At 50.2% G+C, this 13,959-nt stretch overlaps 1 protein-coding gene and 1 long non-coding RNA gene across 14 annotated transcripts in view; one reads left to right on the forward strand and one right to left on the reverse strand.

Moving 5' to 3' along the window:
• Nucleotides 1–13,959, forward strand: part of LOC103792803 (uncharacterized) — a 59,430-nt gene that overhangs the window by 37,333 nt on the left and 8,138 nt on the right. The gene's annotated exons all lie outside the window — the stretch shown is intronic.
• The window catches only part of PDYN (prodynorphin), a 126,397-nt gene that overhangs the window by 5,849 nt on the left and 106,589 nt on the right, over nt 1–13,959 (reverse strand). For 7 of the 13 annotated variants that reach the window (XM_078371197.1, XM_078371193.1, XM_078371195.1 and 4 more), the window contains one exon: nt 7,200–7,258. The exons of 3 other annotated variants lie outside the window; for them this stretch is intronic. The gene's annotated coding sequence lies outside the window, so the exon portion shown is untranslated. Of the gene's footprint in view, nt 1–7,199; nt 7,259–8,525; nt 8,674–13,959 lie in introns of those variants that run through there. 3 more of the 13 variants (XM_008995637.6, XM_008995636.6, XM_002747393.6) reach the window with 2 other exon arrangements.

Genomic DNA, 13,959 nt, shown 5'->3' on the forward strand with positions numbered 1-13,959 from the left:
AGGTTGCAGTGAGCTAAGACTGCCCCACTGCCCTCCAGCTGGGCGACACAGAGGGCCATCTCAAAAAAAAAAAGAGAGAGAGAGAAAGTTGTCTGTTTCATAGTCAGCCCTTTGTAAATCAAATATCAAGACTCAGAGCCTTGCTATTTGATTTATGAGGACGCAGTGCAGTTCTCCCAACTGGAAGTTCCTAGTTCCCCTGAGACACCTACACACCTCAGCTGGGCCAGGGGTTTCACTCTTGGCCCAGCACGGTCTTTGTTACCTGACACCAACAATCCGTTCTCAGAAAGGGCTGTCCTCTTTTCCTCCGAGTTTCCCATTCCTGCAGACTACCTTGTTTGCTCAGGTGTTCAGTGTGTTTTGAAGCTTCCGCTCCACGGGCCCCAGAATCCCATGCTGTAGCCCAGAGCAAGGTCTCCAGTTAAAGCACGAAGTAGGCAATCCTACCCCAGTGGCCATTTATTGAACCCCTACTGCTCTAAGTTCTTCAGTTCATCACCTCATTTATTCCTGCAGGGAAGTGGGCGCTTCTGGTCTGGCAAATTGCTCATGTCCTACCTCGAATAGTGAAGCTGGGGTGCAAGGCTTGTTCTGTGTGTCCCCCTACCCTTAGAGACTACAATTTCTAGAACAACTTCATTAACAGCTGCATCCTCTGTGAGATCCAAGGGGCTTTATATACAAAGCCCTTGACTTGTGTATTATACTCAGCCCACCCACAAACTGTAAGAGATAGGCATCACTAGCCCCACTTTATAGACGAGAAAACTGGTGCTCAGAGAGGCTTGGTAAATCTCTTGAGGTCACACAGCAATTCAAGGTGCAAGCTCCAGCCCATGTGCCTTTCTTGAGGCTGGCAAGGTCTGCTCCCCTGAACCAGGAAGGCTCAGTGGAAAAGTCAGGGAAGCGGACTTGTGTCTGTCCTGTGTCTTTCTCCTCCCCTTGAGTTTCTTTCACACTCTTATCAGCCGTGGGGTGGATTACGGTTCCCGGCCAACAAGCCATACAAAGCAGGCAGCTCATGTTTTCTCTGATATCGGCAATGGCTGAGCTGGCCTGTTAGAAGATTAGCAGTGAATTAACCCACTGGGGAGGGGCGTCTACCACACCATCCAACTCCTGGCTCAAGGCTTCCCACGCAGCTTAACTGCTAAGGCAGGGGACTCACTGTAAGATCTCGTTGTCTCAGGCAAAAAATAGTGTTGACATCCTTGTCTTTTATCCACTAACTTTATATTTAATGATAATTCTAGTTGATCTGATGGTAATTAAGTACTCATGATATTCTGAGCAACTCTCATGGATTAACTCATACATATTCACAGAAACTCTACCACGTCAGTGCTATTAGCATGCCCACGTTACAGATGAGAAAACTGAGTTAAGATTCCAGAGCCTGCCAAAATTCTACAGTGAGCGGCAGCCTTGGGATTCGTGCCAGGCTGTCTGGCTCCAGAGCTACCTTCATAACCACTGTGTACCGCCCAGGTCCCTTCAGTCCCTTCATCTCCAGGGTCCATATCAACCTCCACCTGGTTCTGGAGTGGCCTCCAATCTTTCCCTCCTAGATACCCTCCATGCAGCAGCTGGAGGACCCTTCTGAAATGAAGATCTGACTGGACCTCTTCCCTGTGTCCACTGGCTTCCAGAGGAAGCTTGTCCCCATCACCTAGCACCCCAGGGCTCCTAATGCTAACAGCTGACACGAGTGCTCCCTGTGTGCCTGGCCCTGTGCTCAGAACTGTGTGCACCTCAAGAACAGAAAATCAAACACCGCATGTTCTCACTCATAAGTGGGTGTTGAACAATGAGAACACATGGACACAGGGAGGGGAGCCTCAGACACTAGGGTCTGTCAGGGGGAAATAGGGGAGGGACAGCGCGGGGTGGGGAGTTGGGGAGAGATAGCATGGGGAGAAAAGCCAGATATAGGTGATGGGGAGGAAGGCAGCAAATCACACTGCCATGTGTGTACCTATGCAACAATCTTGCATGTTCTTCACATGTACCCCAAAACCTAAAAGCAAAAAAAAAAAAAAAAAAGAACTGTGTGGGCCTTATTGTAAGGTGGTCCTCATGACAGCTCCATAAGGCTTGTGTGTTGTGCTTGAGGATGACAAAGAGGCCGGGGTGGATGAAGGGACATAAGGGGAGAGATTAGGGGAGAAAAGCAAAGAGGTGGACAGAGGATGGGTAATGTCGGTTCTCATAGGCCACGGGAGAGTTTGCATTTGATCTAAATGTGACCAGAAGACTAAGGAAGTTTGAGTAATTGGTGAATGAATGAATGGATGAATGGTGTCCCAATACCTCATACAGGGCTAGAATGAGAGCAGGAGCTGCACATCAATTTGTTATGAAAATAAACAGGCAATATTTTAAAATTAGGAAATTGTTACATTTTAAAAACATCCCAATTTTCAATGTGTCTTGAAAAAACAAAAGGCCTGGGGCCATGGAGCCTCCATTCCAATATGGCAGCAGTCACAGGGGAGGAAGCAGGCTGCCCATCACGGCTTCCCTCACTGCAGAGTGCCTGACAGTCACCTGAGTCTGCAGCCCCTGAACCCCCCACTCTAACTTGGAGAAGCAGCATGGGGTGGGAGGGTCACGCCTGGTGAGAAAGGAGAGGTGGGACCTCAAATTCCTTCCTGACCCAGAAGTAGGGTCACCAAGTGGTCAGCAATGTGGGTCACCAAGTGGTCCCAGCCCACCACTTACCACCACTTTAGGAAAGTGACTTAGCTTTGCTGTGCCTCAGTTTTCTCTATAAAATGGGGCTAATAATAATGCTTCAGAGGGTGGGTAAAGAATTAAATAAATGATCACATCTGAAGCACCTGACACACAGTAGGTGCTTTACAGTGTGGAGTATGAAGGCTCCAGTCTAGTCTTACTTGAGCTATAGGAGATAGGAAAAAAGAGGACAGAAAGGTGAGATCATAAAGAGCTTGACACACTGTAGAAACGAAAAATCCTGCTGTGTGAATTCACTGCCATGCACGGAGAGCCTGCTGGGGGTCGGCCTGAGCTGAGTGCCCATCACCCATGATCTTGTTAACCCACCAACAGCCACCAATTCTCAGGAGCCTACTGGGTGCCGGGCTGTGCATTACTGCTTTGTACATATTAGTTCCAATCCTCACAGGAACCCCAGAGGTGCATGGTTTTTTTTATACCCATTTGACAGGAGGCCAGACAGAGGCTGGGAAAGGGGAACTTCCTTCTCCAAGTTCACCTGGACTCATGAACGGGAGAGGTGGGCTCCTGTCCAGATCCCTCTGGGATAAAAGGGGACCCTAATAGAGACACACTGCCCTCACATTTTCCTAGGAGATCCTATTTCTGTCCTTTTATATGATAAATACATTACTGAACAATGTCAGATGGGCCCCAGGGGGAAGAATTTCGACTTTTCTGATGGGGATTTGCCAAGGCTTAGAGCTGGGAAGTCATACAGAAGAGAGAGCCCTGCCTGCCTATCATGTCTGATTAGGGATGGGCCGAGGAGGAAAGGAACTTTGCCGATTATCTGGGTGAGGAGTGGGAAGCAAGCCCCCACTGGTAATCGGGAGGTGTGATGTCGGCGTCTGACCCTGATGGAGGACTGCATGGTCCTCTTTCACAGACTTGGCGGAGGACCAAGAGACCACACCAAGAAAAGTCCTTTGTACTTGGCAGTTTGGGAAGATTTTTCTCAGCCTCTACCTCGGGTGCTTTGCAACAGCCAAGTAGGGGAAAGAGGGGCTGATGGGGCAGTGGGGTGATTCTCCCCTAACGGCGGGGGTTGTTTCAGACTCACCAGCCTCCCTAATTGCATGAGCCAGTTCCTTACGTAAATCTCTTTCTGTGGATAGGCACATCCCATCGGTTCCGCTTCCCTGGAGAACCTGGCTAATGCGACACCCATGCCCCTTTGTTTGCGTCTATATCTGTGGTTGTTCTCATGCTGCAAAAGCCAAGTTAATTGTTGAAACAGGGTCTGTAGGGCCCAAAAAGCTCAAAGTATTTCCTCTCTGATCCTTTACGGACAAGGTTTGCTGACCCTACTTCCACTGGTTTTATAAACATTTTTTGATTCTAATAGTTTTTAAGCTAATTTTCTCAAGTCCTCAGGCATGTGAACGTATTATCAGATAATAAAGCATTTCCTATGCCTTGCTAGTGGATGGAGCTCTTACCAGGTCAGGTGGGTTTCCCAGGGGAAGAGGCAGGAAGCAACTGGCCTCATTCTTCAGCCCTGAGCCCTTTCTAGTTGCCTGAGCTGCTCTCCCAGCAAATACTGAGAGGACCTGGGAAGCCTTGCCTTGGGATTTTCCTTTTCCTTGAGAAAAATGGTGCCTTCTCCTCCAGCCTCAGTCTTCTCATCTGTGAATGGGATGTATCATCTCCTTGCAGTGACAAAGCATCGCCTGAAGGGTCACCACAAAGTAGACCCTCTTGTCACCCAGGGCCCAGAGTTCCTTGAAAGGGAATGATCTTTTAACTCTCTTAGCACCTCGATAATACTTCTATATTGTAGACATCTGAGGACTCAGAGGAGCCACAAGCGTTTTTATTTAAAAAGCCAGCACGGAATAATAATGGCTTGATTTAACATCGCAATTATCTCTCTGAGCACTTTAGCGCATATGATTATCCCTATTTGATGGAAGAGGAAATGGGAAAAGGTAGAAATGAAGTCACTCGTTTAAGGTCACATCATGAGTCAGGAGGGAAATGGAAACAGAACTCCAGCCGCCCACACCCGAACCATGACTCCCACTAAAGAGATGGCATTGTTTCAATGACCCTGCAATGACAGCCATCCTAACAGCCAGCAAGGGCTGAGCTGCTGCTCGGCACCAAGCCCCATGCCCTCCAGATGCCTCCCCAGACCCCACGGGACAGGGGCTAATATGACAGGCTTGGCATCCAGATGGGAAGGTGAGGATCCAGTGATGAAGCGCCCCCTGCGGTCACAGAGCATGGCAGAGTTGGAACCCTGAGTCCGTCTCATTCTGCATTTAGGGTGTAGCTCTGAGAAGGGACAAGCTCTTTGCTCTCCACTTTATGTCAATTATTGCATTTTTGCCTTGAGGAGAATCCAGTGGGCTGGGAACTATCAGTTCCATTTTGAAGATAAGGAAAACACAGGCTCAGAGAGTCTAAAAGACTGCATCAAGACCAAGAAGCAAGGAAACAGCAGAACAAGACCGCAAAGGCAGTCTGCTGACTCCACTCCACAAACCATCCCGAGGCCTAAAGATGTGTCAAGTGTCTTTCGGATGACCTCCCAAATTCTCACATTCCTGACATTGAAACCATTTCTCAACCAACACTCAAAAATCTAAAGTTCACCCCTGTGGGCCTCCAGGAGGTTGGCAAAGGGAGCCCCCGAAAGAGCAAGGTTTGGATGGAACCACCACCCTTTTTGTTATCTGCTGGAATTAAGGGATGGAGAGAAAGGCAAAAAGACGGTGAACCAGAGAGAGATGGAGATGAAGAGAAACAGAGAGAGACGTAAAAAGAGAGAGTTAGAGACATGGACACAGAGAGAAAGAGACAGGTGCAAAAGAATGGCAGAGGGGAGCCTGCACACACAGAAAAAGAGACCAAGACACCGAGAAAAAGCAGAGACAGGTGGAGGCCCATGTGGGAAAGAAAAACAAGATGAGACATAGAGATGGGGAGAGGACGAATGGAATAGAAGGGGAGGAGGTGAGGAGGGGAAGAAGAGAAGGGAAGTGAACATAACATCAGAGAGCAGCAAGGAGGGAAAGCAGATTTTGATTCAGGACGCTGACCTGCTGTGTGAATCACGGACACCAGTTCTCTCCTCTGCTGCTCTGAGTCTGTCCTTTGTTCCTAGGAATCAGAGGGTGAAAGACCCTGCCACATAATAACTGCTCAGTAAGCCGTTGTCAAGTTAAATCAAATTGTCCAGGAGGAATAGGACAGGGACCAAATGGCAGTTCAAGCCAATGCATCAACAGATTGCCTCAGTGCATATGTCTGCGGCTTGTGGCCAGCCGCTCTGGCCAGTGGGATGACCTGGATGGACTCTGGGAGGAGCCCCCTGAGCCACTGTCCTCCTGCCAGGAACATCAGTCTGGATCCAGGCTGGAGAGATTGATGAGGCTGCGCTTCAAAGCACTAACAGACCTCTCTCCATATCAAGGGTCTGATCCTGGGCTCACATGGGTGTCTCCAGCTGATGTTAGCCAGAGTGGCTAGCTCTGTCTCAGTGAAACAGGTTTATCACTTCGCCAGAGCCAGCAAGATGAGCTGAGATGAGTGAATACGGTGAGAGAAATCAGCTGTGTAACCACACTTTCTCAGGCCTGTGTTGAAATCGAACCAGTAACTATTGATCTTACAATGATGGAAGAGATCTAATAAATACAACTGAACAAGAACGACCCAAGGAGGTGGGCACTGGGAGAGGGAACTGGGGAGTATTGATCAAAGAGAGACTTCATGATCCCCATGTAGCAGATGAAGAAATAAAGAGTCTCTGTTGAGATGGGGAGGGGAAAGGAGCACCAGCCCCACAAATGAAAATATTAGACATTAGATCCTATTTCCCGGACATAGCACACAGCACAATGGAGTGGGATGATCAGCAATATTATAATAGATGGGCGGAAAGGTCTACCCTCACCACTTTGGAATGGTGAAAATCTGAGCAGTCATACCAGCATTTTTTGAGCACCTACTGAATGCCAGGCATATTGCTGTATATCATTGGAGGCTTGCAATAACCTTAGGAGGTGAATATTACCATTATTCTCATCATACAGGTAAGAAAACTAAGACTCAGAGAAGGACAGCTACTGTTCCAAAGTCACACAGTAAGTGAGTGGTGGGATCTGGGATTTCAGCCCAGCACTGTTTCAGGTGTTGCGAGACACACGTGTAGATGACAGATGGAAAATTCCTGGCCCTCGGAGTCACTTCAAGAAACCCTAACTCCTTCCACATGTTTTAAGATCGCAAATTTCTCAGCCCCAGAGCCATTCCCTTTGCCTGCTCCCTTAAAGTGTGCTGCCTTCCGCCACATAGCCCCAGGAACCAGTGCAGCATCCCACTCCCAGCTGCCAACGGAGACACAGGGTTTGCCTGCCCCCCATCACACCTCTAACACAGCTGGGGCAAAGCAGTGGGCTTGAGATCCCGTCAGTGAATGCAAACCACCCCCAGGCAGCATAACTCACCAGGTTGGGCTGCTGCAACAGCACCCCCACGCAGATCTCAACGCCTGGAGATAAATGACCTGCAAAAATAGAACAAAGGCAAGGTGTGGTGGGACTGGGGGGAGAAGATGAGGGGAAAAGAGAAGGAAGGTGCCAAAGGGGGATGGGAGTGAGGCCCAGGGTAAGAAAGAACAGAAGAGGATCTACATTCTGCAGTGCTTTGCATTGGATCTTGACTGGGATGCCTGTCAAATTCAAAAGGCAAGCCTTGTAAATTTCAGCAACCCTTGGAAGAAAGATGATAATGAAGACTTTCGGTCTGTGGGAGGGGAATTGAAATCAGATCCAATAATCGAAAGAGCTTGTTTCCCCTGGGAAGCCTGGAGACTTAATTAAGTAATGTTTGTAGAGCTTGGAGGGATTCTTGATAAAAGATACCCACGAAAAAGTAAGCGTTGCAGAATTTACTCTTCAACCTTGGAGTAGTCAGCAGGCTTTTTTTTCCCCCCTGAAACTCATCAGCTTTTAGCTAGAATCAAACTTTGAGATTTGGTACTTTTCTGAATGTGGGTCTCGGGACCAGTGAGCAAATGGCTATCCCTTTGAGCTTCCTCCCAGCCTTAGACTCCTCTGGCTGTAATTAATAGGAGAGCAACAAGTCCTTTCCAAGAAAAATTGACACGACAACGCCTGCTAAGCCTGGGTCTCCAGGGTTCTTGTTACTCCCTTTTCCCATTCCCTCCCAACAAAACAACCCCAAACTTCATCCTGTGTCAAGTTCCACTGAAAGAAGCCACTCAAACCAGCACCCTGTCAGCAATTAAACACAATCCGAACAGAATGAAAAGGCTGAACCTGGCTGTACATTGATGTACATGTTATGTGATAAATGCCAGAGCCTTGGCTCTCATTAGTGTCCCCAAGCCCTTGTTCTCTAAGTCCAGTGAGACTCATTGACCTTTAAAATCACCCTGATTAGAAACCTCTCACTTCTCCCGCCCAGGGTGTCCCATTCTCCCCAGACCTGGGAATGGCTTGGGAACTGCTGTGCCAGAGGCTGCACAGGGGAGGAGACCCTGAACCCAGGCCAAAGAGTGGTCCTCTTGGGAGAGAGCTTACCACCTGTTTAAGCCAGGACTGTGCAGAAAGGGAGATTCCAAAGAGCGGCCAGTCTTTCACTGCTCTGGCTTTTGTGAACTAGCCTTCTAACTGTAACTACCTTTGCTAGATCATCAGACCCAAACCTAAAATCCCCAGCCCAAGCTCCCACCACCTCTAAGTCCAGAGGACCAGGAATAAGCAAATAACACCAAGAGAGAGAATTCCAGGGCCCCTTCTGGATATTACCTGTGCTGTGCTTTGTCCCTGGGCAGCTTCTGGCTGAGCAGGTCGGAGGTGGCAGGTGGCGGGTCCAAGGCTCAGGGGCCTCCCTGACTCCGGCTCAGGAGGAGGTGCTGAAGAAGTGGCTGTGAGCACCACCAAAGCCCCTTCGAATGGCAGTTCTGGTGCCTCTTCCCCCCTTTTATGGACGAGAGCCTCCCCTGTCGCTCAGCCCTTGCTGAGCACAGGCTGCTGGGAGCCAATGGGGAAGTGGCTGAGTGCAGTCAGAGCTCAGACCCCCAGGCCCTTCAACTCGAACTCCCTGGGCCCAACACAATAGGCTTCTCTTTGTGACAGGGATGTGGGGGAGGAAGGCAGCCTTGTTGGGGAGGGGGGCGGATTCTGGGTGTAGTGCTGTTTGTCACTTGAAATCCGGCCACTTCATTTTCTGATGCATTTCCAGGAGAGTATCACAGGAAAAAGGAGACAGGGAAGGAGAGACAGAAGAGTTAGAGAAAGACAGAAAGACACAGAAAGAATGAAAGAGAGAGAGAGTCAGAGAGAAACCCAGATAGAATCAGAAATGGAGAAAGGCAATGTCAGACCCAGGGAGCAATACAAAGGAGGGGAGAAAGAGAAAGAAAAACAAAGAGACAGAGAGTGGCAGAGACAGGGAGACAGGCAGAAACACAGGGAGAGACGGGCAGAGCAAGAGAGAAGGAAACTAACCAGGAAGACAGTCAGACTCAAAATGCACTGATCCACAGAAGGACAGACGTGGAGAAAGACAGAGGCTGAGAGAGTCTTCTGATCATGGGAGAGCGGAGGGAGGCAGGCACGTGCGCGGCTCGGTGTTGTGTGCCGTGGCAACTCTGTGTTGGCTGGCGCACGCGTGTGCTGGAATCTTTGTGTGTACATTTGCCTGCAAACGGCAGTCAGCTCTGGTACATGCCTCAGCTGGTGCCAGGCACATGAGCCCTGGCAGAAGCACAGCTCTTCCCCAACAGCCAGGAACTGCAGTTTAGTTTTCTCTGGCGGCAACACAAAATGAATAGCATGAGAAACCCCCCAAAACATGGGCTGCGGTATGCCTCAGCACATGCTCTGGGTGAGGGACACACCCACCTCGATGTACCCGTGGCCTGGGCCAGTGGCAGCTTGAAGGTTGTGCTCTTCATTACTACAAATACCTCCCAGAACATGGGGTCTCTGAGTTTGGAAGAGAACGTGCTTCTCTTCTTAGTCAACAGCAGACAGCCTGTGGTGGGAGGCACAACTATTTCAGAAGTCTGGCAGGGCTGCCTGTTTTGTGGGCCCCTGGCTGTACCAGGCACTTAGCTGAAGTTGTCAGATCTAATCCTCATGACCTGGCCAGGATGTTAATATTTTGCCCATCTTGCAGATGAGAAAACAGAGGTTTGAATGCTCAGAAACTGGCCTCAAGACACAGCAAGTAAGTCATCCAACTAGAATCCAAAGTCAGGTTGATCTGTCCTTCAAGTTTCTGCTCCCTCCCTCATCTCTCCCCAGGCTTGAACCTGCCCACACAGGGATGGGGGCCAGTTTCCGTCTCTGGGAATTGGCCTCTTCAAACGCAGGCTGTGCTTAACGACGTTTAAGATGTGAGTTTGAGTTTCAGGTCTGCCACTCACCATCGGAGAGACCTTGGACAAGCTGCCAACTTCAGCCTACAACTGCTCATCTGTACAATGGGGACAACAGTATCATGGGGCTCTTGGGCTCTTGTGAGGGCGAAAGGAGGACGTGTCAATAGCATTTAATGCAGCCAGCATGAGCAGGTGTTCCGCTCCCATCATTCCTGATAAGCCACATGGCTCCAGCTCTGACGCAGCAGGTTCTCCCGGGCAGCCTCCTCTCCCTGTGCCTGGCTCATTACATGCTCACATGAGGAGGAGGTAGAAGGGCTGTTTGCCAAGCATCTACTACGTCTCAGACATTTCCATGTTCCATCGCATCCTCACAAGAAAACCCATGGCGTGGATCTCACAATGCGTCCTCAGATGGAGAAGGCAGTGGAAATTCAGAGAGGCCCCAGCCACCCAGGGAGGGAGGAGGAACTGAGACCCATCCCTCAGGCCCTGAAGTCGCAGACGCCCCAACACACTCCCCTCTGGATCCACAACCTTGTTTCCTTCTCCTTTCTTGTCTTCTCTTCCCCAGGCAGCACAAGGAGTCTAACTGGCAGGTGCAAACGACTCCGGGTGCCCTATGCGGAAGCCCCTGCCCAGCGTGTGACAGCCACAGCGCAGGGTCAGCGGGTGCTTGGCCACATCTCAGGCTGGCTTCCTGCCTGGCAGCCAGAGGACTTGGGTAGAGTCTACTCATTGCCACCCTGGGAAACTAGGAGCCCAAGAGTGAGCGTCGTCTTCATCCCCAAGCCCAAAGCCTCACTCCAGCTGCTCCCTATCCCCATTTTTCATTTCCTCCTCCTCTTCCCAACCTCTGCCTCTATAAGCTCTTGGTAATAACCGTCAAATAGACAGTACAATGGCTCCTGTGGCTGGAAGTCAGCAGGCACTAGAAGAGCAGAGGAGCAGGGGCCTCTCCTGACTGTTACTCACCAGGAAGAAGTCAGGGTGGTAAGAATAAAGACACTCGTGGATAATCCCCATTAAGCCACTGATGTTTAATGTCCCTCACCCCCTGAGTCTACTGTCACCTCAAGAGCAAATAGTTCCTGCATTTGCTTTTCTTCTCCTTCCACGGCATCCTTTACACACGCACACATAGGAGGAGGCCAGGAGCAGCCTTCCTCGTCAGTACTGGAGAACCTTGCCCTAAAGCCACCATCTTCCGGGCTCGGTGATGTACCAGTCATGGTGCAGCCCTGTGGGCAGCAGCCTGGAGGGTGGGTACCATGGTCCAGCCAGGCTCACTTGGGCTTAGATCCCGATGCCACCGCTTCCTCACTGCGTGACTACTAGGGATACTTCGCCTGAGTGCCTGAGTCATCTTCTGAAGCCAGGATGCTGCTGCTAGCTTTGATCCAGATGTCACCGCTCATTCCAAAGCTCTAGCATGCTCCCTTCCCTGCACGTCCTCCGCATGACGAGTCTCTACTGCAGATCTCGAGGTGGGCAAAAGGCAAGTAATAAAGAGAAGGAAACACTTAAAACAACCAGTCCTCAAATCATTCCATCAGGTAGGATTTAGGAAGCACAGGGTGGAAGATGGAAAAGTTAAGAAACAAAGCCAGCATTTCTGAAGGGCTGTCTGCTACCAGGCCCCGCTGTAAGCCCTGGACACCAATCAACACCTGATTCTCCCTGCCATTCTGCCATTAGATGCAATTCCTGCCCCCACCTTACAGAGAAGGAAACAGAGGCTGGGAGAAGTTACGTCACTTGCATAAAGCTGTGCAGCTAGAAAGTGGCAGAGCACAGCCTGATCCCAGGCCGTCCGACTCCAGGCTTGCACCCCAGCCATGAGCTGCGCACTCCTGGGCTTCCCCTCCCGGCTGCGCTTCATGCATGGAGCTCTGTGTGCATTCTCCATTCACCTGTCAGCCTGGAAAAGCTGTGGCAGGTGGCATGGATCACTCAGGAGGACTTCAGTGGGATTAAGTTCCGGTCCTCTGGTCAGTTTCAAGTCTCCTGAATCACTTCATGCTGCAATGTGTCCAGAGTGAATGTTCACACTGGGGCTGGGTAGGCGAGTGTGTGAGAGACTCCCACTGCCCAAGCCATCGCGTCTGTGCCCTGCTGTTGCACTCTCTCTCGCTCTCTCTTATTCTTTTTTTTTTTTTTTTTGAGATGGTGTCTCACTCTGTCACCCGGGCTGGAGTGCAGTGACAACAGTCTTAGCTCACTGTAACCTCTGCCTCCTGGGTTTACATGATTCTCCTGCCTGCCTCAGCCTCCCAAGTAGCTGGGATGACAGGCATCTTCCGCCACACCAGCTAATTCTTTGTATTTTTAGTAGAGATGGAGTTTCATTATGATGGCCAGATTGGTCTTGAACTCTGGACCTTGTGATCCACCTGCCTCAGCCTCCCAAAGTGCTGGGATTACAGGTGTGAGCCACCACTCCTGGCCTCTTGTTCTTTTATATTGAAACATCCCAATGTGCCATTCTCTGTGCTAAGCCCTTAGGCTTAATATGCCACACACAACTTTGCCCTCTTTGTTCTCACAATCCAGGTTGAAGGGCAGATATAAGGAACAGCCACTCACCGCAGTGTGTAAAGTACAGGCTAGGATACCTGGAATACTGTGGGAATAGAAAGGGGATCCCAAGCCAGCCTGCTGAGGAGGTGGGAGAAGGCTTCCTGGAGAAAGTGAGAGTGAACCTGAGGACTAAGACACAGGTGGGAGTTTTCCAGGCAGAGGGCAGGAAAGGGCATTTCGGGCAAAGGGAACAATGTAGGCAAAGTCCTAGAAGCAAGAAGAGTTGAGTGGGATGGTGGGGGTCACTCTTGACTCCCCTCTTTCTCTTGAGCTGACACCTCCTCAGCATGTCTTCATTGCTTCTGGCTCTATTGCCTCGGCCCTGCGTGGCTGTTGCTTCTCCCCTAGATGGCTGGCTTCTGCCTCTACCCTTATCCCACCCTACTGCTTGCTCCTCTGCAGCCAGAGAGGTTATTTTAAATGCAACTCAGGCCAAGTACTGTGGTTCATACCTGTAATTCTAGCACTTTGGGAGGCTGAGGCGGGCAAATCACCTGAGGTCTAGAGTTCAAGACCAGCCTGGCCAACATGGTAAAACCCCATCTCTACTAAAAATACAAAAATTAGCCGAGCATGGTGGCGGGCGCCTGTAATCCTAGCTGCTCGGAGGGTTGAGGCAGGAGAATCACTTGAACCTGGGAGGTGGAGGTTGCAGTGAGTGGAGATCACGCCATTGCACTCCAGCCTGGGTGACAGGAGTAAAACTGTCTCAAGACAAAAGCAACAATAAAAGGCAACTCAGGTTGTACTTCGCCCCTCCTTAAAACACTCCAGTGGCTTTCACCCGACTTAGAAGAAGGTCCACATGCCTCACATGAAGGGTCTGCTCTCTGCTGCCTTCCTGTCCTCCCTGCTTTCTGCAACTGCCCTGGCCTCCCTGCTGCTCCTCAAACACACCAAGCATGTTCCTGCCCCAGGGACTTTGCCCTTGCTGTATTCCTTCCATCACTGCATCTAGCTTTGGGCTTAAATGTCACTTCCTAAACCAGGTCTCTCCTGCACGCCCTGTGTTCCGTCTCTCTCCATCTCTCACCCACCTCTGTCGGTCTCCACAGCATTTGTCCCTCACTGACACAAAATATTTATTGGTTTATCTGCTTATTGACTGTTTCTGCTGGTGGCCTTTAGTCTTGCCTGGCACATTGTAGGTGCTTAGTACACATTTGTTGAGTTAGTGATAAGAGAACAAGTGGTTCGGTGTGGCTGGAGCATGGAGTGAAAGATGGGAAAAGGAGAAGCCACACAGGACCCCAAGCGCCAGGTCAACACAGCAC

This window comes from Callithrix jacchus, chromosome 5, assembly GCF_049354715.1.
Source record: "Callithrix jacchus isolate 240 chromosome 5, calJac240_pri, whole genome shotgun sequence".
NCBI classification, from domain to species: Eukaryota; Metazoa; Chordata; class Mammalia; order Primates; family Cebidae; genus Callithrix; species Callithrix jacchus.